This window comes from Tachypleus tridentatus, chromosome 10 (genome assembly GCF_004210375.1).
Source record: "Tachypleus tridentatus isolate NWPU-2018 chromosome 10, ASM421037v1, whole genome shotgun sequence".
Lineage (NCBI taxonomy): Eukaryota > Metazoa > Arthropoda > Merostomata > Xiphosura > Limulidae > Tachypleus > Tachypleus tridentatus.
Genome location: NC_134834.1, coordinates 50,342,646 through 50,364,573, shown reverse-complemented (window position 1 = coordinate 50,364,573; position 21,928 = coordinate 50,342,646). Strand labels below are relative to the sequence as shown.

The 21,928-nt window shown below is 35.0% G+C and overlaps 1 protein-coding gene across 17 annotated transcripts in view; it reads right to left on the bottom strand.

Moving 5' to 3' along the window:
- The window catches only part of LOC143229248 (POU domain, class 3, transcription factor 4-like), a 299,882-nt gene that overhangs the window by 184,812 nt on the left and 93,142 nt on the right, over positions 1-21,928 (bottom strand). For 14 of the 17 annotated variants that reach the window (XR_013015764.1, XR_013015762.1, XM_076461327.1 and 11 more), the window contains one exon: positions 19-132. The exons of 1 other annotated variant lie outside the window; for it this stretch is intronic. The gene's annotated coding sequence lies outside the window, so the exon portion shown is untranslated. Of the gene's footprint in view, positions 1-18; positions 133-525; positions 795-18,598; positions 19,380-21,928 lie in introns of those variants that run through there. 2 more of the 17 variants (XR_013015763.1, XR_013015765.1) reach the window with 2 other exon arrangements.

Genomic DNA, 21,928 nt, shown 5'->3' with positions numbered 1-21,928 from the left:
GACAATAGATACAATTACCAGATTTTTGGCAGAACAATGCGACAGAAACAGCTCTTTGTTGTGTGCAAAGTGCTTGCGTGGCTTGGTGGCTAGCGAATGTGAGTCTGAGGATTTGTGGTTCGCTTTACACTCCTGCAAAAAAAATAAATCCGATTACCATTTTGGTAGGTGTGTAATAACTATAGTTCGCAAATCTTCGGTGTGAATTAAAAAGAACCCAATCATGTATAGACATATTCTCTTTAAAACTTCCCTAGCACCAGAGAAAGCAATATTTTCAGCGAAATTTCATTTAATGCGTTAAATACGTCTATATTACCTTATATTTGTTTGAGATTTGTTTTCAAAAAGATGAATTTCAACGCAAGTTAGGAACCTTAGAATGCCGAAGGTCTTGGAAACCTAAAGCCATAAAGTTTAAGAGTTCCTCCAATTTAGGGTCCCATATAGCCAGGTGGTTAGGGGCGTTTGACTCGTAATTTAGGGGTCGCGGGTTCGAATCCCAGTTGCACTAAACATGCTTACCTTTTCGACAGTGGGAGAATTGTAATACTATGGTCTGTTCCACTATTTGTTGGTAAAAGAGTAGCCAAAGAGTTGGCGGTGGGTGGTGATGACTAGCTGCCTTCTCTCTAGTCTTACGCTGCTAAATTAAGGACGGCTAGCGTAGAGAGCCCTCGTGCAGTTTTGCGTGAAATTAAAAAACAAACAAACAATACTTTGTATTTCACTGTGCACCAAAGAAATTCCGCCAAAGAAGCAAAGTCTTATGTACATCTGATCTTATTTGTCCGGAAACATGTGACAATTAAAAGTTGACATTCTAACCCATTCGCAATGTCTGTCGATTGATAAAGGACTTTTTATAGTAAACATAACAAAATGGTAGAAATTTTATGTTATTATATGTTTATCTTGAAATCCCGCCAATTTATTCATGGCATGGATCCAAATATTTCGTTTCACTTGCAAGACGTTAAGTAGGTTGATCGCTAAGCTTATTTTAATATAATTAGCTTAAAGATATTGCAAATAAACAGAAACAGCCATGAAAATATATTGATATCAGTAGTATCTGATTACTAGCAAACACGTCATAGAAAATTTGAACTTTTTATGCATGCAATAAGTATACATATTCAAAACAAGTTCAAAGGCCAACGAACAATACATTTGTTCAGTAACAACGTCTGGAGTGCTAGAGATATATCAATCATTTTGAACCCTAGTTATCGTAGCTTCGTTAATAAGTGTTACCATAAATTTATTGCAATGGAAATATTAGAAAATTATTTGTAAATGCCTGTACTGAAGGGCCTACATATTTGATATCTCAGCAAGCATTAAATATGCAAGAATACAACGTTTAGGTAATATTAATCAACAAAAACTATAATACAAAAGTTGGATAAGTTACATTAAAACGATTTTGGAACCTCCCTACATTGTTACAGTCCGTACCGTCATGTTCAGTCTTGCACTGTTTGACAAACGCGAATCTTGAAGCAGAGTACTTTCTACTATAAAAGTCCCTGATGTACGTTTGTCATGTCCAAAATACACCAATCTTTCATGTATGGTTTCCATACTCTATCAAGTATATGAGGACGACGATATCCCAGTGCTCGTTTCAGCAGTTCAATCCCATAGAAGCCCACATGCACTCCATTCACTTGATTGATATGTATGCTTGAATGGTAGTTATGACTGGAATACTTATCTTTGTGAGCCCTTATTCTGTTGCGTTTGTCTCCAGACGGATTTCCTTATTATTGTACGTACTGTTGTTACCTGGAACATGTGCGCGTTTTTTTTCCAATGACCTATGTATTTGAAGATTCTCACCTATTAGAAGACACCACACTCTGCTTATCACGGCTGGAAGTAGGAGTTGTTAGAGATCTCTTTCCAGATTGTCCTGTTACCCCAAGATGATTCACATTCCTTCCCCCTAAGTCATAAATGTTTGGTGACATCATATTGCTAACTTAACGCCAAACAACATCAAAATATAATTCTGCAACATTTCATTCCATCATGACTTTATATCGCCTGTAACTGTGATGTAATTTGCTGATTTGCATATTAAAAATCCTCTTTTTAAATACAACATACTCAACTCTCTGTATTCACATGATTAACAAAAAGACATTAATTATATTTAACATTGTACTAGCGTCTGAATTTCTTCTAACTGCAGAATTTATTATTATGGAGTAATGACAATAAGTATTCTTATAATCCGGTTGTTGTTCCCCTTAACTACAGAAACAAAAAGAAACAATAACAGCCAAATTATACGTCTTTCCTATAATTCGAATATTTCTCCACCTTTACGTGCAAATATAAGCATACTAAGTTAGATCAACCTTTTTTGTAACTTCTTAAGAAAAAGACTTTGCTAGAGCTAAGTTTGATATATAAAAACAGCAATAGATATCAGTGGTATGCAATAAATGTAGCTATTAAACAAGATATGACTGTTACTATCATAAACGGTAAGCATTATTTGTAGAAGTGTACGAACTTGGTAACTTCTAGTCTGAATCTGGTTGAATTCTTATCTATATCTTTATATCATGTCTTATATTACCCTTCCATCATTTTGACCTGCTTACTATGCAGAAAAAAAAAAAACTTTTGAGTATTTCCATAACTACTGTGTTTACTCTGATTCTTGTGAAGGAGCTAGCACACAAACTGAATTTAACCTTGTATGAGATAATCAGGCATTTTGTTGCCTGCATCTACCGTAAGAGGGCGGGGCAGATTAACATCAAAACATTTAGTCGGTTCGTGCACATCATACAAATAACCATTCTTAAATCTAAATCACATTAGAGAAACGTGAGCGGCGGTGAATTATAGCAAATTCAAACCGGTTTATCTACGGACGGCCCATAATCCTGCCAAAAAATAAAATAAAAGGGTAAATAATAATTAGATGTTTCTTCATTTCAAGAAAGTTTTCAGCTATTCAAGATGTCTGATTAAAGAATGTAGTTCAGGAGCCCAAAATGTCAACTAATAAAATTACTCCAACAACGTTATACTTTGAATAAAAATTATAATTTCAAACGGAGTGAATAATTCATTTCTTTACTATTTAAATCAAGAGGACGTAATGCGTTGAAATGTATGATAAAAGAGAAATTAATATTTTTAATGTGTAAAAAACAATTAAGAGATACAATTTGTAATTGTTATGCGGTTTTAATAAAGATGGAGAAAAACGAGGAATAATTTTAGAATATTTAAAGACAGTGGTGTCCTATTTAGAACATGCGCAGTTATGTAAACTTAAGCCTCTGGAGCCACCATGCTCATAACATAAACCCCATGTATGTTTGGACCTTCCTATTTGTACCTTCTCAATTTATTAAGTTTATCTTATTCAGTTTTGACAAACAGTATGTAAACTAATAAAATATTAACGTAACAAGTTCAAGGGCAATTATCTATCAAAGTTTATTTCTATCCTGTAACATTTACGAACAGACTTTAAAAGAGAAAATTAATTCTAGAATTGTATTTTTGGATGCAGCTCTGAAGCTAGCCATTCTGCTTCCGTCACGATTAAGTCAAGAGCATATTGGGAAATGTTATTCTAGTTTTATTTGCTCTAAACTTTTAAACAGTAACGTATAGATATGGTCTATTCTGTAGGTAAGTTTTCATATTTTTGTCTGTACCTGTCATGAAATGAAAAAAAATGATTTTAAAATTTTATAAATTTGAAGTAAGTTCATTATTAAAAATTACCACATAAAATAACACGTTATTATTACATTAAGTAATATTAAAAACTCAAATCTTATATTTTATAACAGTGGATGAGTATGACCCTTTAACTTTCAAGTTACCAACTGGGTTTTATATCGTTCATCATTAATTGGGTGTAAATATAAAATTGCACTGAGTAATTGCGAATTTTCTTCTTACAACACCCAGTGTAAAGAAATGATCAATTGAATAGGGAGAAATCGTAAATATTACATATAAAATACAGAGGGAATCCCAGCTGTAATTGGTGGGATTAGTCGCAATGTTAATGATTTTCCGTTTAAATTTGCGTACATGTGTTATTAGGGACCATGTGAACAATGATGACATAGATAGGCACACAAGCAGGTTGGTGCTTATGTAGTTTAATAAAACATGTGAAAAAACCGATGATGTTCGTCATCTCATAGCATGGTTTATAGATGAAGTATTTCTTTATTGGGATATACAAATCACAAAATTATAAATCATCAAGTAGTTAGCCAATGCTTGTATAAGCGACGTTTCTTTCGACCCAAAATCACGTACCACCAAACATGCTCGCCCTTTCAGCTGTGGGGGCGTTATATGTTACTGTCACTCTCATTATTCGTTGGTAAAAGAGAAGCCCCAGAATTAGTAGTGTATAGTAAAGACTAGCTGCCTTTCCTCTATCCTTACTCTGCGAAATTAGAGACGACTAACGAAGATAGCCCTTGTATAGCTTTGCTTGAAATTCAAAAACAAACAAACAAATCTTTCATCCGAATTTTATCCCAACAACGGAAATACGTACTTTAACTTGTAGATATAAAATTCAAAGTCATGAACTGGCGAACATAATCATAGTGAAACAGTGAGGTAACTAACTGTGTGAACTAGTGTTTAGTCTTGATGTTCTTTTGATAAGATGATAACGACGCATATATACATATATAAGATAATATTGTTTAACGTAGTACATACATATACATAATCATAAATATATACATCTTATAATATTGATTGACAAAGTACAATGTACACACACACACATAAAATGTTAATAATGACTGATATAATACAATACACTCACACACACGCATATATATAAGATGATAATACTGATTGGCACAGTAGAATATATACACATACACACATGTATACATAACCAACGATTGGATTGTTTATTGAGCAATTTTGTGTGTTGACTTGTTGTAGCACTCAGTGTATTAAAAAACTACGATAGAAATAATGAAATCGTTATGCTTTTATGTAAAGTCTATAGAAACTCCAATTAGTAATTAGTGGGATTGCTTTACGTTCTTACATGACTGTGAGGGCATAACAACGATAATTATTCAGATAAACATTTGATGAGTAGGTATGATTTTTAAGAGAAGAAACAAAAGCTCACTAGTAATAAGATGGAAGTTTATCAGTGTAAACAAAATATGAAATGAAAATAAAATATATTGTTGTCACTTATTGATGTATTGTAATATTAAAAAATATTGCATTAAAATAACTTTGATGCCTTACCACATCGCTAGAGACTAGGTTGCTACGCCCAGCTATGCTTTACTGTGATCCTGACAATAGCCCTGCAGACTACTTGCCATTGCTAAAGTCTCCGTCGTACGACTGTCATGTTCAAAGCACAACCTCCTCCCTACTGGCTTTCCATAACTCAAGTAGTTTAATAGGGAAACGGTTCCCAGGTGCTCTTTCAATAGTCTGATCGTTCAGACATCCATAGGCATTGCGCTAGGCAAATTGACTGATATATTTTCCTATGAAAGAGCATGAATACCTGTTTTATTCTTCAGCTTAACATATACAATAGGTGTACGGATATGTTGTTTTGTTGTTTGTTTTTGAATTTCGCACAAAGCTACTCGAGTGCTATTTGTGCTAGCCGTCCCTAATTTAGCAGTGTAAGACTAGAGGAAAGGCAGCTAGTCATCACCACCCACCGGCAACTCTTGGGCTACTCTTTTACCCACGAATAGTGGGATTGACCGTCACATTATAACTCCTCCACGGCTGAAAGGGCGAGCATGTTTGGCGCGACGGGGATGCGAACCCGCGACCCTCAGATTACGAGTCGCACGCCTTAACGCGCTTGGCCATGCCGGGCCCGGATATGTTGCAGAAGCAGCTTGTGTCGTTTTTCCAGACGAAGATATTTCTTTATCATATTGCATTCTGTTGTTAGATATATTAAGACTGATTTTGTTTCTGTTTTGTTCGTGGATTCTCATCTATTATAAGATACTGCACTTTTTGTTTACAACGACTTGAGAACGACTTTTGTGGGTCTCTTTTTGGATGGCACTTCCTTTCCAAGCTGATCCATATTCGTTCGTTTTCCAGTGTCATTAAATACAAGAAATATTTTAGTCTTAAATATTTAAATCTATTTTATGTGCAAATTTTTATGATGTGAGTGTAAAAATATTCATACACCTTTCCAAAAGCGTTCACTACCTATAAAACACCACACAATGTCCAAACGTAGTTCTGACACGTGACGTTCCACTACGATTCTATAACGGATATGGTTGTCACGCGACTTGCATATTTAAAATTTTTATAATATAACGTACTAAACCTTCCATATATGAGTCTTATTTTCAGTATTTTTAACATACCTAAATATTTTACAACAGTGCAATGTTGAGAAACAGAACAGTCAAAGAGAAGCCACAAGAATTATTAATGGAATGTAATTGTTGTCATTCTTTGAAAAATGTAATATCTAACGGCTGTTTAAGCACGATAAATTATACTTATAATATTAAATATAAACTACGGTTATAAATTATCAAGTATAATAAAGCTAAAAATTATGATATTCAGTACATTCAAGAAGAGCTTTTAAGATACGTATTTTAAAATTACGTTTCATAATATTTAGTACACTTCAGTTAAATAAAAAATATTCAGGATAATTCATATTACCTGTTACAATGTTTACTACCTATAAACTACTTAATATATTTCGTATGTTGAAACACTCAGAAACTTTTCATGTTACTATGTGAAACTTTACAATACACACAGTACATGGAATTATTTAATACAGTACACAGCAATATATAGACTTATTAAGAATACTAAATTATGACGTATTCTTATACTTAGCGCATGCTACAAAACGAAATTTTCAAAATATATAATATTAAGTATTATATTAAAATATGCAACAGAATATAAAGTCATGCATTATAATATTTAATAAACTAAACATTACCTTTCATACAGTTCAAACAATACAAAAACAATAACATTAAAAGTTACATATGTAACAACGTATCCAGTTTATTTTATATAATTATTGATATATATTAAAACTGTATGTGAGTTCACAATTCATTCACTGTAAGAAATTAAATTTTTATAAATTGTTTATCATAAACATCTTTCTAATTAATTTATTTCTTCAATATTTTCATTTAATATGTTTTGTACATTAATTTAATAATGGACTTTAGAAAAAAATCATTTCCAAATACAAAAGTAAAATATCGTGTTTATGGTGTAACCTATGTATTTTAGGTTAATTACCTAGTCATTGTTATTAAGTGTATTCAAGAATACTTATCTGGCAAGATAATATTTACGTATCTGTTTGTACATGATGACAATACAAATTGCGATGATACTTATATGATGTACATCAAAAAATACACAAGCATTACCTGAAATAGCAAGTATTATCAAATACATATCACTAAGCTCGAATATTCATAAGTATGACCTGATTTATTACAAGAATATCTATACCAGTGTTATGGTTTCTGTGGTTAGGGCATTTGACTCGCTATCAGAGGGTCGTGTGTTCGAATATCAGTTCTACCAAACGTGTTCGCCCTTTCTGCTATGGAGGCGTTATTATATGACGGTCAATCCAACTAATCGTTGATAAATGAGTATCCCAAAAGTTGGCGCTTGTTGTGGGTAACTAGCTTTAGTGTATCACTTTTAAATTAGGAACAGCCAGAGCAGATAACCCTCGTGTAGCTTTGTGCGAAATTCTAAACTCTCAAACAACCTGATTTTGAATAGTAGTTTTGTATTTTAAGATATTTATATAATCAATTGATAGATATTTTAGGAACATGCTAATCAGTGATAATTATGAATATTAGAATGGTTAACTATTCAAATGAACGTTTAAATACTTTGGAGCACTTATACTTAATCAGATGACACGTATTTTAGGATACTTACAAGTCAGGCGAATCCTACGTATTTAAGAATACTTACTACTTAGATGCAACTTAAGTATTTACAGATAATTACTAGTTAGACACAACTAATGCATGTAAGAATACTTATTAGTTATGTGTAACTCACGTATTTAGAATACCTGCTATTTAGGGGTAGCTTATGTATTTAGAGTAATTGCTTGTCAGACGTGTTATACTCGCTACTCAGGTGCAGCTTGTGTATATTATGACAATTACTGGTCATGTTAGAATTATGTATTTTAGATATAATAATTATTAATTTCAGGGTACTTGCTTACGTGGGTAATACTTATGTATCTAAGGTTAGTCACCTGTCGGATGGTACTTAAGTCTTTTGAAACGTCGTCGACTGACTATAGAAATTTATTCGAATGACTTTGGTTTAAGTTAATTTGGTATTTTTCTTTAAAACTTTTTGGAATATATTACCACCACCACCAATAATTGTTTTTCTTACATTAGTTTCAGAAAGTGTTACAATAATTTTGATTGGATAGATTATTGTTAACAGCGAAGATGATAAAGATAAATGCTTGTTTTGTTTGTTTTTGAATTTCGCACAAAGCTACTCGAGGGCTATCTGTGCTAGCCGTCCCTAATTTAGCAGTGTAAGACTAGAGGGAAGGCAGCTAGTCATCACCACCCACCGCCAACTCTTGGGCTACTCTTTTACCAACGAATAATGGGATTGACCGTCACATTATAACATCTCCACGGCTGAAAAGGCGAGCATGTTTAGCGCGACGGGGAAAGATAAATGTAGCTTGTCAGTCCTCTTATTGATTGTTTTGACGATTATCCTTTTAATTTTACAACTCTGTCTATATTGAGTTGTTGTTTTCAGTTGAATATTTTTGTCGATTTTACGTTCGTTAATTCCTATTAACGATTGAATTTTTTTAAATAAGTATTTTCATGATTGATTTGCTTGCATATTTAACATTATGACTTTCTTCTTTCATCCATAGCTTTGTTATTTGTTAAGCTAATAATATTATATTCTAATCGATGATCTAGTAGGATAAACAATGAGTCGGGTGTAACAGATTATATAATAGGGCAGCTATATAATTCTGATATAAACCACAATCTTCTAAAGAAATCTATATTATTCTTGTATAACAGCTTGCCTGTTTAACTAACCAATATCTTTCCGGAATAACCAATTTATGCGGAGTTAGACAATCACGTGGTGTAATAAGATAATCAGTATTATTCTGGTATAATTCATACTATACTGAGCTGGCATAAATCAATGTTTTACATTACACGTAACACTAATTTTTTATTAGAAGCCATAATCCACCTGTTTTAACCAAAGTCATTATTTATGTAAATGTGTTTGGCCATTATCAGTAATAAAAGCATTGTTTTTAAATTATATTTTTATATTATCGCTGAACTAAAGGTGAACACACGAGGTCCATTCAACGAAAAATAACTGAAATTCAAAAGTGTCTGCATTCGTAAGTAAAAGACATACCAATTTTTCTTACTAATCTCAGGTTCTTTTCTCAGTTATTGTTTGCATATGTAAAATAATTTGCATTCTAATTCTCACAGTTTCACGTTAAGCCTTATCGGATTCAATTTTTACCTATTTCTTAAACGGTTAGATGAAAGTCCGGGAAGACTACTTTCTGACGCCGATAAAAAGAGTCTCGTTACATTTCAGCTTTTCCCACCCACCGAAAAAAAAATACTTCTCGCCTTTTCAATAGAAATGACTTACTCAACAAGAGTTTATGAACTTATAAAAAACCTATCTATAAAAAAACAAAAACGGTACGGGTCTTTCTGGGCGTTTCCTGTTAGGCCGAGCACCTGCTAGTGTCAGCTGGGAACAAGCCTCCCCTCATAGGCCCACCTAGGGCACCTCTGATGAAGGAATACCGGTCTGGTCCCTTCCAGAAAAAAAAAGCGTATAGGGCGTAACAAATATGTGAGTGTATTTGAGAAGCCAACGAATAGATGGCGAAAACGTCTTGGTACTGTATGTACTTTCTGCACGCAATGTCTGGCGCCTAATGGCAACAATATTAAACATGCAACGCACCTCAGGTGTTTCGAAAATCGCCAAGCATGTGGACGTCAGTGTAAGTACAGACATCGTATGTAATTTGTCCAACTTAACTTTATCAATATGTATATAACGCGATAGCGTTAACTTGTTATTGTCAGGCGAAGAGATAGATATGAAACTGGTGTTTCCAGCTATATACATGTCCAGGTTTGTCAGACAAGGACATTGACATAAAATTGTCACTTTCTTAATCACATCTTTGTTGTTGTCAGAAGTTAACAAAGTTATCTCTCTCGCTCACAGCTTGCTGTCACGATAGGCATTCTCTCGAAGAAGAGGAACACGACATTTTATCTCTATGTTGTTGTCGTATCAACATATTCATACAAGTGTTGTTGTTATTTCTTGTAGACTCTCTGATAAGGAAATTGATATAAACTTTTCTCTTTCACTCTAGACCTGTTTCTTGGTCACACCCACTTGTCTCTATGGTAGCAGCAGTTACGATTTCATTGTTGTCATTGATATGACTCGAAGTATTGTTGTTATTTGCAAGCTATTTTGCCGTTGTTATTTCCGTAATATTTTCTTTCTTAACAGTAAATAACCAAATACTAGAGAAAACAATAATTGAGGCTATAAAAATTTCCTGTCACTCATCTACAAACGCTGAAATAGAACACAAATTCTAAGGTCTAGTGAAAATGATAAAAACACCACTATTTGACTCAATCAAACTTAACTCTTGTCGGTTTCTCTAGAAAGTTGATTGTTCTAAACGAACGTTTATGCATGCTAGTACTATCCTGGCCGCTATCGATAAGATGACTCTTACTGTTGTTCACTTGGATCGATTGTTAACTTTTTGCGAGAATGGATGAAGTTGTTTTCTCTCTAAAGTTCTTATTTCTGTTGGTTTAACAGTGTAGATCACTCATAAACTACCACATGCATATCAGGGAAGGTATAAACATTTCCAAGCGTTAACACTGTTTTATTGAAAAATCTTAGCTTCCTTGAAAGCATCATGCCCATTAGTTGATTACTTGGAAGTTTTGTCTTATATTACAACACTAACTAGTTACGTCACGTATCGCATCAGACTGGTTACTGTAACCCTGACAAGAGTCAATCACAAGGTCGTTACGTGTGAGGTTGATTTAATCCAAAGCCCTATGATGACCTCGTTACTTACCCATCAGTGCCTAAAATGCACCGAGGCTATTTCGTCCAGTAACTAACTGTCTTAACTTGAGTCATGTCAAGTTCTTCGGGGCTTAGACTATTTAGTGAACTTCATGACCCTTTTTACACAGAGAAAGTTTGTTTGTTGTTAAGCGGAAAGCCGCGGGTATCAGAACCTGAATTTTATTGTCATAATCCCACATATTTACAGTAGAGCCAACGGCAGTTTTAGGAAAAGAACTTTAATTTAAAGTTGAAGAATGAAAGAGTAAACATAGACGAAGATCGTATATAGAACTACATATGTATGTATGTATTATAATACTATATATTAGGATTACTAGATAATTAGCATTGCAGTTGTAAACAGCCTCATTTGGAACGCGCGTGCAAGATAGTGTATCAAACTGAAACATCAGATAATCTATTGCGTTTTGATGTTAGCATTTCACATTCCATAAAGTTTTCAAAGATTTTTTCTGAATGTGTTTATTAAATCTCAGGATCTAAATTTAAAAATGTATTTTTTTTTCAGTTTTTCTACACGGCAGCTCTGACTTATCGGATGTTTCATAAAAGTCAGGTTCACTTTTTTTTATTCTATCTTTACACCACTTTCTACTAATGACGCAAACAATGGCTGGAAACACTTTGGAACTTTGATTAAGGCGAAATAGATAATTTACAAGAAACACGCCAGAGAAGGACAATAAAAGTTTATAATCGCACCTTTCGCTGGCTAAATATGGTTTACACGTTTGTTTCGACAAGAAAAAACTATCAATGGGGCAGGCAGCGAGGCTGGTATCGCCACAAGCTATTGACTGAGTGGTTTGTATGTTTTCGTTGAATGATTCTACCTGCCCTGCAGCAGCGTGGTTTGAGTGACAGCGGCCAGGGCTGTGAAACTGTCGGTAATTGGCACTGTGAGACTCGGCCGTGGGAACTAAATGGGCTGCTCTTCAAGACACGCCAAGTTCCCTACCACTGTTATCATGACAACACAGAAGGGGGAGCTTTGGGAGTGGTGCTAATTTACTATTTTGGACGAGTCATTCTTTCCCGCTGAGCATTTGTGGGAATTGTTGTCTATAGAGAACTCGTACAATAAGACTAATGATTAGAAAACCTTTACAGATATTAGTTCAAATAATATTTATGATTTCCTATGAAACAAGGGTAATTATACTATCAGCATTAAATCATACACACTTGTTAGTTGAACTAACAGCCTTTCTCATGAATTTAAGCACATCTTTGTTTTCCGTTTTAATATTTTCTATTGCGTATTGTCGTACAGGACTCGTACGTTGCATTCTGATTGTTTTCATTGGCTCGGTTTCACAAAATACAGGATTTTCCAGTGAATTCTTCTTCTTCAGATCTACAGGTTGTACGAAACTTGAGAGCGTAGTTGCTATCTGAGCGACCTCTAAGAATCTGGATGGATTGTTTATTTGTTTTGTTTTAAAGCATGGCAGCCACATTGGGCTATCTGCTGTCTTCACGAAATAGAACTCCGGGCTTTAGCACTGTAAGTCCCTAAACTTACGGTTGTTTCACAAAGGAACATCTGGACAGAGAACACTTTACAAACGGTAATGATTATATAAAGTATAAAATGTCAAGTTTTCATCCATATACACACTTGACTCATATATCAGGACATTAAAATATGGCAAGCTATTACTCTTACAATATCCCCGATTCAAGTGTCGGTGAACGATTAATTATAAATCTGTCATATAAAGTTTTAATTTTATGAAACGATTTCTTGCCCGCCAAATGCCCTTTTTTAATGTATGTTTCCTAATAAGAGGGTATAAAATTGTTTCAGGTGTAACAGACTGCAGGTGAACATCTTTTCTAAAACTTGACTGGATCATTAGAGCCGGCAGTGCTACTCATTGTCCAAGGAATAACTGGATGGAGAGGCAGTACGGCCTTCAAATTATTTTCCCATAACAACAGTATTTGTGTTATCCAGTACCCTGTGGCTTATGTTCAGCGTACATGAACATTACTAGTCACATAATGACACTGTCCAGCCCAACGGCGTGGCGTTCAAACCGGACACTCAGCCCAGTACTCTTGGAGGTCACTTGAAAACCAGGATTATCACTATTAGCACATTATTGGAGGTATAAACCTTGCTCAAACTACCCTCATTTAACTGACGCCCTTGTAAAAACTACAGAAGGTCTGTGCGTGTGAAAACCTCGCAATAACGAGAACGAAAGTATGTTTAAAACAGCAATTCGACACAATTATGGAGTTTAGTACGTTTTACGTTTCGCATGTTTTAACTGTTCATTGATTCGTAAATAACGAAACAAAATTAAAGGCTAGAAACCTAAAGAAAAAAGTAAAAATAACCAGCATTGTTAAGTAGACGCACTGTTGTGTGTGTAACAATGTGTGGAAAAGCTTCACCTAATTGTGCGTTTTAATATTTCCAAGCTTCATGGTCACTCCTTGACAACCTGAATAATAGATACAAAATACATGAATGTTAGTTATCCTATAACAAAGCGTTTGTGGTTTCGTTTATCCACTGGCGAAGAAATATTAAAAAAAACTAAGACTGTCATGTTAAGTAATGTTTTAAAAAAACAAGTTTTTGTAAAGATGTGTTTTCGTTAATGTGAAATTACGTCTGTTAACTTTGTGTCGTCAGTTGTCAAGATATTGATAAAGAACGAATTTACCTTAGTTTAACGTTTAGTGCGTTTTTATATACTTCTTCAAACTATTTTTGCCATCTGTTGTCACAATAAGATCAATAACATTTCTTATGTAGCTCTTTCAGTTTATTACTTTAAGTTGCATGCATTTCATAATGTTTTTAAACCTTTATCATCAGTTCCCAAAATAGCAAGAAAAATGCCTATTAATTAGCTATTTAGTGTAAGATTACACGCGTTTCTTACGTTTTAAAACTTTCTATCATTAGCTGTCAGAACAGAGGACAAAACGTCTCTTAACTAGCTCCATATTTGCGTTCACTTAAGGCCAATTGCGTTTCTCATATTTGTAAGTTTTCTATCATCAGTTACCAGAACAGAGGACAAAACGTCTCTTAACTAGCTCTATGTTTTCGTTAGCTTAAGGCTGATTGCGTTTCTTATATTTGTAAACTTTCTGTCGTCAATTGTCAGAACAGCAGGCAAGAACGTCTTTATACCCAGCTTTTACTGACTCGTTTGATTGCTTGTGATTTAGCTGTCAGAGCTTGTATTGAACTACGCGAATTACCCTGAATAAACAATCAGAACACTACTTTTGAGAACAATGGAGAGCGCAGAGATCTGTTTGACAACAAAAGAAGTTTGCTATTAATCTTTTCCCACTAGGGGCGCTATGTACAAGCCAAGAAGAACCTCATGATCATTAATAGAGAGCTACTCCCCTTTATAAATTGAACATAAGGCACGTTTTTAGGGTAGAAATCAACGTAAACATAATAAATTTAAATACACTTGATTAGCAAGGCGACAATCTATCTATCCATTCAGTTTAAATGTCAAAATCAGATATGCTCTGTAGTTCATTTCTATAAAATCTTACGTTTCCGTGCTCGTTGTTAAATCAAATCGTACATCTTCTCAAGTATTTTACTCAGTTATAGAACTGTAAACGCGAGAAGGTGCAAACAGAGAGTATAATGGAGTTTGTGTGACTGAAATAATCGTGCAGAGGAAATTAAACGAGTGAAACGTCGTGAAGGTGATGACTAAATACAGAGGGAAGAATGAACAATGAATCCATGATCCTTTTTTATACCGAACTGACACATACTGCAATGGCTTTCATACAAGAACATGGGATTATACGTTTCTAGTTTAGCATAGAAATCTATAGAAATGTTAGTGAAACAATTACACGCTATACATGCTTTCAAACCTCTAAGGAATACTATTTCGATTTCAATGAATTCTCTACTCTAAGTAGAGGTAACATGTATACGTACTCGTATAGGTGGTTCTTAAAATATATTTACAAGTGTTATCAGTATTTCTAACGTAACATTCTATGATAACTGTAGGGGTTTATATCGACCAGGATGAATTGTTCCTTTATTATGATCACGTGGTGCTCTTTCTCTTAATACATAATAATTTGTGTTGTTTGGTTTGTTTTAAATTTCGTGCAAAGCTTCACGAGGGCTATCTGTACTAGCCGTCCCTAATTTAGCAGTGTAAGAGTAGAGGGAAAATGGCTAGTCACCACCACCCAACTTTTGGACTACTACTTCACTAACGAATAGTGGGATTGATCGTCACATTATAACGCCTCCACGGCTGAAAGGACGAGCATATTTGGTATGACGGGGATTCGAGCCCGCAACCCTCGGATTACGAGTCGAGTGTCTTAACCACCTGGCCATGCCGGGCCTAATTTTTTTATAGTTTTAATTTATGTATTTTGTCTTAATTTTACTCTACTACGTAAACTGTTCTATAAATGTATACGACCTCTCCTTACATAAACGCCAATAGGATCTTTCTTTCTCACTGACAATTAATTTGTAAACCAATAGGGAACTCACAAACCTGGCCGAAAAGTATTTTCCTTCAAATCAAAGGGAAGTGGTCCACTTAACTGATCAACGTTTAGTGTAGCTTCTTATCGTTAGAATGCATCCGTTCATGGATAATAATAGTTGAGATAAGGATTTTGTGAAAACATTAACTGCAGTTAAGAATCAAATTAGATAACCAACTCTTTATAAATATACATTGCTGGAGACAGCAGAAAGTACATTCCTTCAAGTTTTCAGAAAATACCAACTTTACAGTAGCTCGTTACCTGAAAGCTGATAGTTTCAACACCTGAAATTTCCCTCCACCCTCGAAGCAACAACGACGACTCCTCCTGACCTAAAGCATAAAGCAACAGAAAAGGGAGTGCAATTTAAAGTGTTAAGTTTGGGCAAAATAATGTATTGTGCAATTGTAACTTTATTTAGAAATACAACTCTTAAACCCTATGAGACATATTCGTTGGAATTTATGATCAAGTAATAAATAAGTAAAATATTTGTTATTATTAGTTTTAATTATCAAAGTAAGTAACGCAAACGCTGGTTAAAAACAAGATAACTCTAAGAATGGCGAGCTCCTAAAGCTTTATTTTCCAGTTGCGTTTTTGAGAAACTAACACCGTTGAAAATTATGAAGCCCAAGAGAGAGCATAGTGTATACATAATCTACGGAACATAAAAAAAATATGTATTCTAATCTTAATATTTACCAATAGAAAATTAGATATAGGTAAGTATAAATAGTGTATCCTGATCGTTACCTAAGAAACTTACGCAAAGAAAACATTGCAAATCTATTGTGATATCATAAAAGTGACATAATCGATTAAAGGCAAGGCGTTGCTTTTGCAAGGTCTGCAGAAGTTTATTGCACTACACAGAAACGATTTTGGAGCATCACCACATCGTCACAGGTCTGGTCATATTCTATCTGATGATTATGTATGCATCTTGGCAGTAGCCTTGCATTGTAATTCGAATAAAAAAGAACGGCTCAGTCGTAAGGTTTTCATGTCAAATACACTCTAATCCTCTCTGAAAACCTTTCATAATCAGTCTGCCGTACGAAAACAACGGTTTTCCAGCGTACGTTTCAAGAATTTGATCACACAAAAATCTATAGGCGCCTTGACCAGCATATCTTTCTATGGAATATCACAAATGTCCATTTCAGTTGTCCAGCTGCTTGAAATATACGACGATTAAATGTATATGTCATGGAAACAACTTGTTAACACGTGGCTTGTGTCACTTTTACAGTTGAAGATCTTTCTTAACTTTATGTTTCGTACTGTTGCCTGGGATACATGGACGGCTTTTGTCACTAGCCTATGTGTCTATGGTTCCTAACCTGTGAAAAGACGCCAAATCTCTTTCTGAATAGTTCTGGTGCTTCAAGATGATCCATATTCCTTTGTTTTCATTGTCATTAATTATAAAGGATGTCCGTTATCCAAACATCTTTATAATCTCAGTATGTGAATACTTATGTCGTAAAAGGCTGTTACGTACCATTTCCAAATGTGTTCAGTTTTTCGATGGCGTCACACTACCCCAAATATCTCGAACAATGTCAAAATATATGTATAACACATTTCATTCCACAGCGACTTTATATTAGATGTAGTTGTTACTCTCCTTGGTGATTTGTACATTCAGAATTGTTTTAATGTAAAGTTGTGAACAATATCTAACTTGATGTTTCAGTAAACAATATCTCTAACAAAGATAAGACATCACAATTTTATGGTTAATAATCTATATAAATAAAGACAGTTATGACGCTGCAGCTTTAGGTAAGGTAATTCAATAAAAGCCATGCACTAAAGTTTTACAGTAATTTTCTGGAATGTAGCATAACAAAACAATAAACGCTACGGTAATATTCTACAAAACAACGAAATATATAGAAAAAACAACCAAACATGTAGTGTTACACAGTTGTTCTACAGTAACATCATACAAAACAGTACAGTATAATAAACACAATACATGCCACTTCCATAATGATATCCTTTAACACAATATGACTCAACAAAAACAGGAAACTCAGTTACACGGAGATATTCTTACAATCAACACTGTTATTCTGAAAGACAAAGTAATATGGCTCTGCAGAAAAACATAAATCGTTATAACAACAATAAATAAATAAATAAAGGTAGCAGGCCCGGCATGGCCAAGTGGTTAAGGCACTCGACTCGTAACCCAATGGTCGTGGGTTCGGATCCTCGTCAGACCAAACATGCTCGCCCTTTCAGCCGTGGGGGCGCTATAATGTGACGGTCAATCCCACTATTCATTGGTGAAATAGTAGCGCAATAGTTGGCGGTGGGTTGTGATAACTAGCTGCCTTCCCTCTAGTCTTACACTGCTAAATTAGGGACGGCTAGCGCAGATAGCGCTTGTGTAGCTTTGCGCGAAATTAAGAAAAAAATCTCTATTCCACGTCACACTTGTTTCATTTATTTTAACGGTTAATATATGTTTGTTACTACACACAGTCTGTATATACTTTCATATTCTTGCTCTTGTATTTTGCATACAGCCATATCCTTTCAACCTCCGTTTCGTGGTGACCAACTCTTTTCGATATTCCCCAGTCATGGTGTACCGCGTACATGTGTGAATTATAGAAACACCAAAGGCTTGTATGATACTAGACGTGTGCAAATCATGTTTTCTTGAACAGCTGATGGATACATTTTGTGTTTTTTCATATACGAGAATATATTTTTAAAAGTAAAAATATATAGGACAATCGTCACGAAAAACGTTTCATTATGTGGTCTGATTTAAATTTTCTTTTTAAAGTTGCCCTCCAAAAATATAAAATACAGTTCTATTTACCTTAGTGTTACTGCAATATTTTTATGTGAAGAAAAGGCTCGGCGTGGCCAGGTGGTGAGGTTGCTCCACTCGTAATCTGAGGGTCGCGAATTCGAATCCCCTCCACACCAGTCTCCCGCTAGTACAGCGGTAAGTCCACAGATTTACAATGCTAAAATCAGGGGTTCGATTCCCCTTGGTGAACTAATGTAGATGGCCCGATGTGGATTTGCTATAAGAAAACACACAACGTCACACCAAGCATCCTCGTCTTTTCAGGCGTGGGGGCGTCGTAACGTGACGGTCAATTCTACAATTCATTGGTAAAAGAGTTGGTGGTAGGTGGTGATGACTGACTACTTTTCCTCTAGTCTTACACTGTTATATTAGGGACAGCTAGCGCAGATAGCCATTGTGTATCAAGTGCAGACGTACCCCTAACGTTTGTGCCAAAAATAGTAAAAGAAACTCTGTTTATCAAGGAACCCGGGAAATTAGTCATTTACGTGTAAAAACAAAACATAAGGCTATTTAATATGAAAACCAAGTATCTTCTATATAGTACGTAATTACCGAAACTAAAAATAATCTTAATACGGTGACAAAAGTAGTCATGTAATAGCCTCAGTTTGTAGTGGGTGTAGGTAAGCAGCCGCCAAGAGAAACTTGTCTGCACCACTTAATGCTGTGATTACCCATGCACAGGACCCTGCGTCTGAGAAAAAGGAGCGCCCTCTTTCCCGGCCCTCCTACTTTAGCCGGATCCTGCAGGCACAAATTACTTTATATTATGTATGCACACATTTAATTGTCATGACAGCCATTCTATCGGGCCTGAAAGGGAAGGGTTGGCCTGCCCTCCAACGTCGTCAAGTGATAATTAAAGAAGAAAAAAAAAGTGACCAGGTGGCAGACAGGTGAGATAGGGGAGGAGGTATTTGGAGGACAAAGACTAGAGTTAATTTCAGTTTTCTCTTTTGCTACTGAGGTTGAGCTCTTGTGTAGCTGTACTCGAATACCCAAAATAAATTAATTAATAACAATACTGAATATGCTCATGTAAACAAAAAAACAGAGAGAGAAATCTAAATTGCTTTGAGCAAGATATTTTGTGCGTGCTTAGTAAACTTACGAATTCATCTGGAAATTTAATACATGTGTTTATAACTAAAAAGAAGAAAATTCTAATAAACAAATTAATTCATGCCTAAAATTCTTCATTTTGTGCCTTTTGCATCAATTACACCCATTTCATATTAACGTCTGTGACTGAAAGAAATTTTGTATAAAATGTGAAATACCTGTAATGGTTTAAAATATTCACTTGTGAAAGACCTCTAATTGGTTTAAAACATTTACTTGTATTAAGTGTGAAAGACCTATAATTGGCTTAAACCAGTCATTTGCATAAAATATAAAATACCTCTAATTGGTTTAAACATTCATTTTGTATACAATATGAAAAAAAAAATCTCTAATTGGGTTAACACCCCAGTGGTATGTCTGCGGCCTCACAGTACTAGAAAATGGGCTTCGATATCCGTGGTGGGCAGAGTACAGATTGCGTAGTTTTGTACTTAATTCCAACCAACCAATCAATCTAATTGGTTTAAAAGATTAATTTAGTGTTGTTTTCGAAGACGAACAAACAGACTACACGTTACTTCAGCCAGCATGATATCGGCAATGGTATTTTCAACTTAAATAACACCATACTTTCTAACAGATACCCACCTAAATCGTGAACAACATGAAGGTTTGAAACAGCTATTTGTGAGATATTAGATTTATTTACGTATAATGTTTCATCTCTAACAGAAAGTTATTATGATGTATAATAGTAATGTACCTTAACTGACTGACGTAATAATGTCTGACTATTATCTCACAAACAGCTGTGGCCCTGCACGGCCAGGTGGTTAAAGCACTCGATTCGTAATCTGAGGGTCGCGGGTTCGAATTCCCATCACACCAAACAAGTTCGCCCTTTCAGCCGTGGGGACGTTATAATGTAACGGTCAATCCCGTGTTTGTGTTTTCTTATAGCAAAGCCACATCGGGCTATCTGCTGAGCCCACCGAGGGGAATCGAACCCCTTATTTTGCGTTGTAAATCCGAAGACATACCGCTGTACTAGTGGGGGGCCGGTCAATCCCACTATTCGTTGGTAAAAGAGTAGCCCAAGAGTTGGCGGTGGGTGATGATGACTAGCTGCTTTCCCTCTAGTCTTACACTGCTAAATTAAGGACGGCTAGCGTAGATAGCCTTCGTGTAGCTTTGCGCGAAATTCAAACAAACAGCTGTTAAATAAAACCTTATGCGCACAGTAGTTAAATGGCCACCAGGTTATAAACTTCTAAGACTCAAACATAGCAATATCTAATTTGAAACTGCTAAATGAAGAGAATGCAGTCAATAGCATTCGCCACTATAAGGGCTTTGTTCGGCTTTTGGAACCAAATAACAAGTTTTACTGTCACTTTTATAATACGTCCATCATGATATCTCAATTCGAATCTTGGACATCTAAATCAGCAACCCTATACATGAATCATCAGGTTACACTCGGCCCCCTTTCAGACACTATATGTTTCAAACATAAACTTCACATCTCCTACCTAATATAATATGGAGTTTGTATTGACATAGGTAATCGTTCTTTGGTGGTTAGTAATATTAACAGTACTAGCCTTGTCAATGGATACCTAAATGATGACCTAAAGTACAGTGGTCATAGAAACCTTGTGGGTTTTTTTTTGTTATTCATAACTATGATAAATTTCTATGAGTTGTAATACTTAAAACGTTTTTACTTCTCAGCGGTCGACTAAACAATTTCATGAAAAAGTGATTTCTGAAAAACTCACTGGAAACTAAACTGTATTGTTAAGAACAAAATCTCTGGGCAATAATAAATACAAAACCTCACGAATAAAGTAACACTGCAAAACGCAGTGATTATCTGATAAAACCTCTAACCACACACGCAACAACTGACTAGAAAAACAGAAGTGAAATACGTAAAAAAACCAGAACTGAAATATGCAACACCTCAATAAAAAACTGGAATACGTAACATTTCGACCCGTTGAAGGAATCTCAACACAACTTGAAAGAGCTAGAAAAACTGCTGTTGGAGTTGTAGCTCAAGAATGAAAACCATGTTATATACGAAATAGTTCATGAGAACAAACCACAGGGAGGAAGAGATGAACTGAAATTTGCAGCAAAAACTGAAAAAAAAGTTAAACATAGAATAGCTTCTCGAAGAAGAAACGACGCACACAAAATTCCGGGGATAAACTACAAAACACAACAGCTTCATAACAAACAAAAAATAACTGTGTGTAG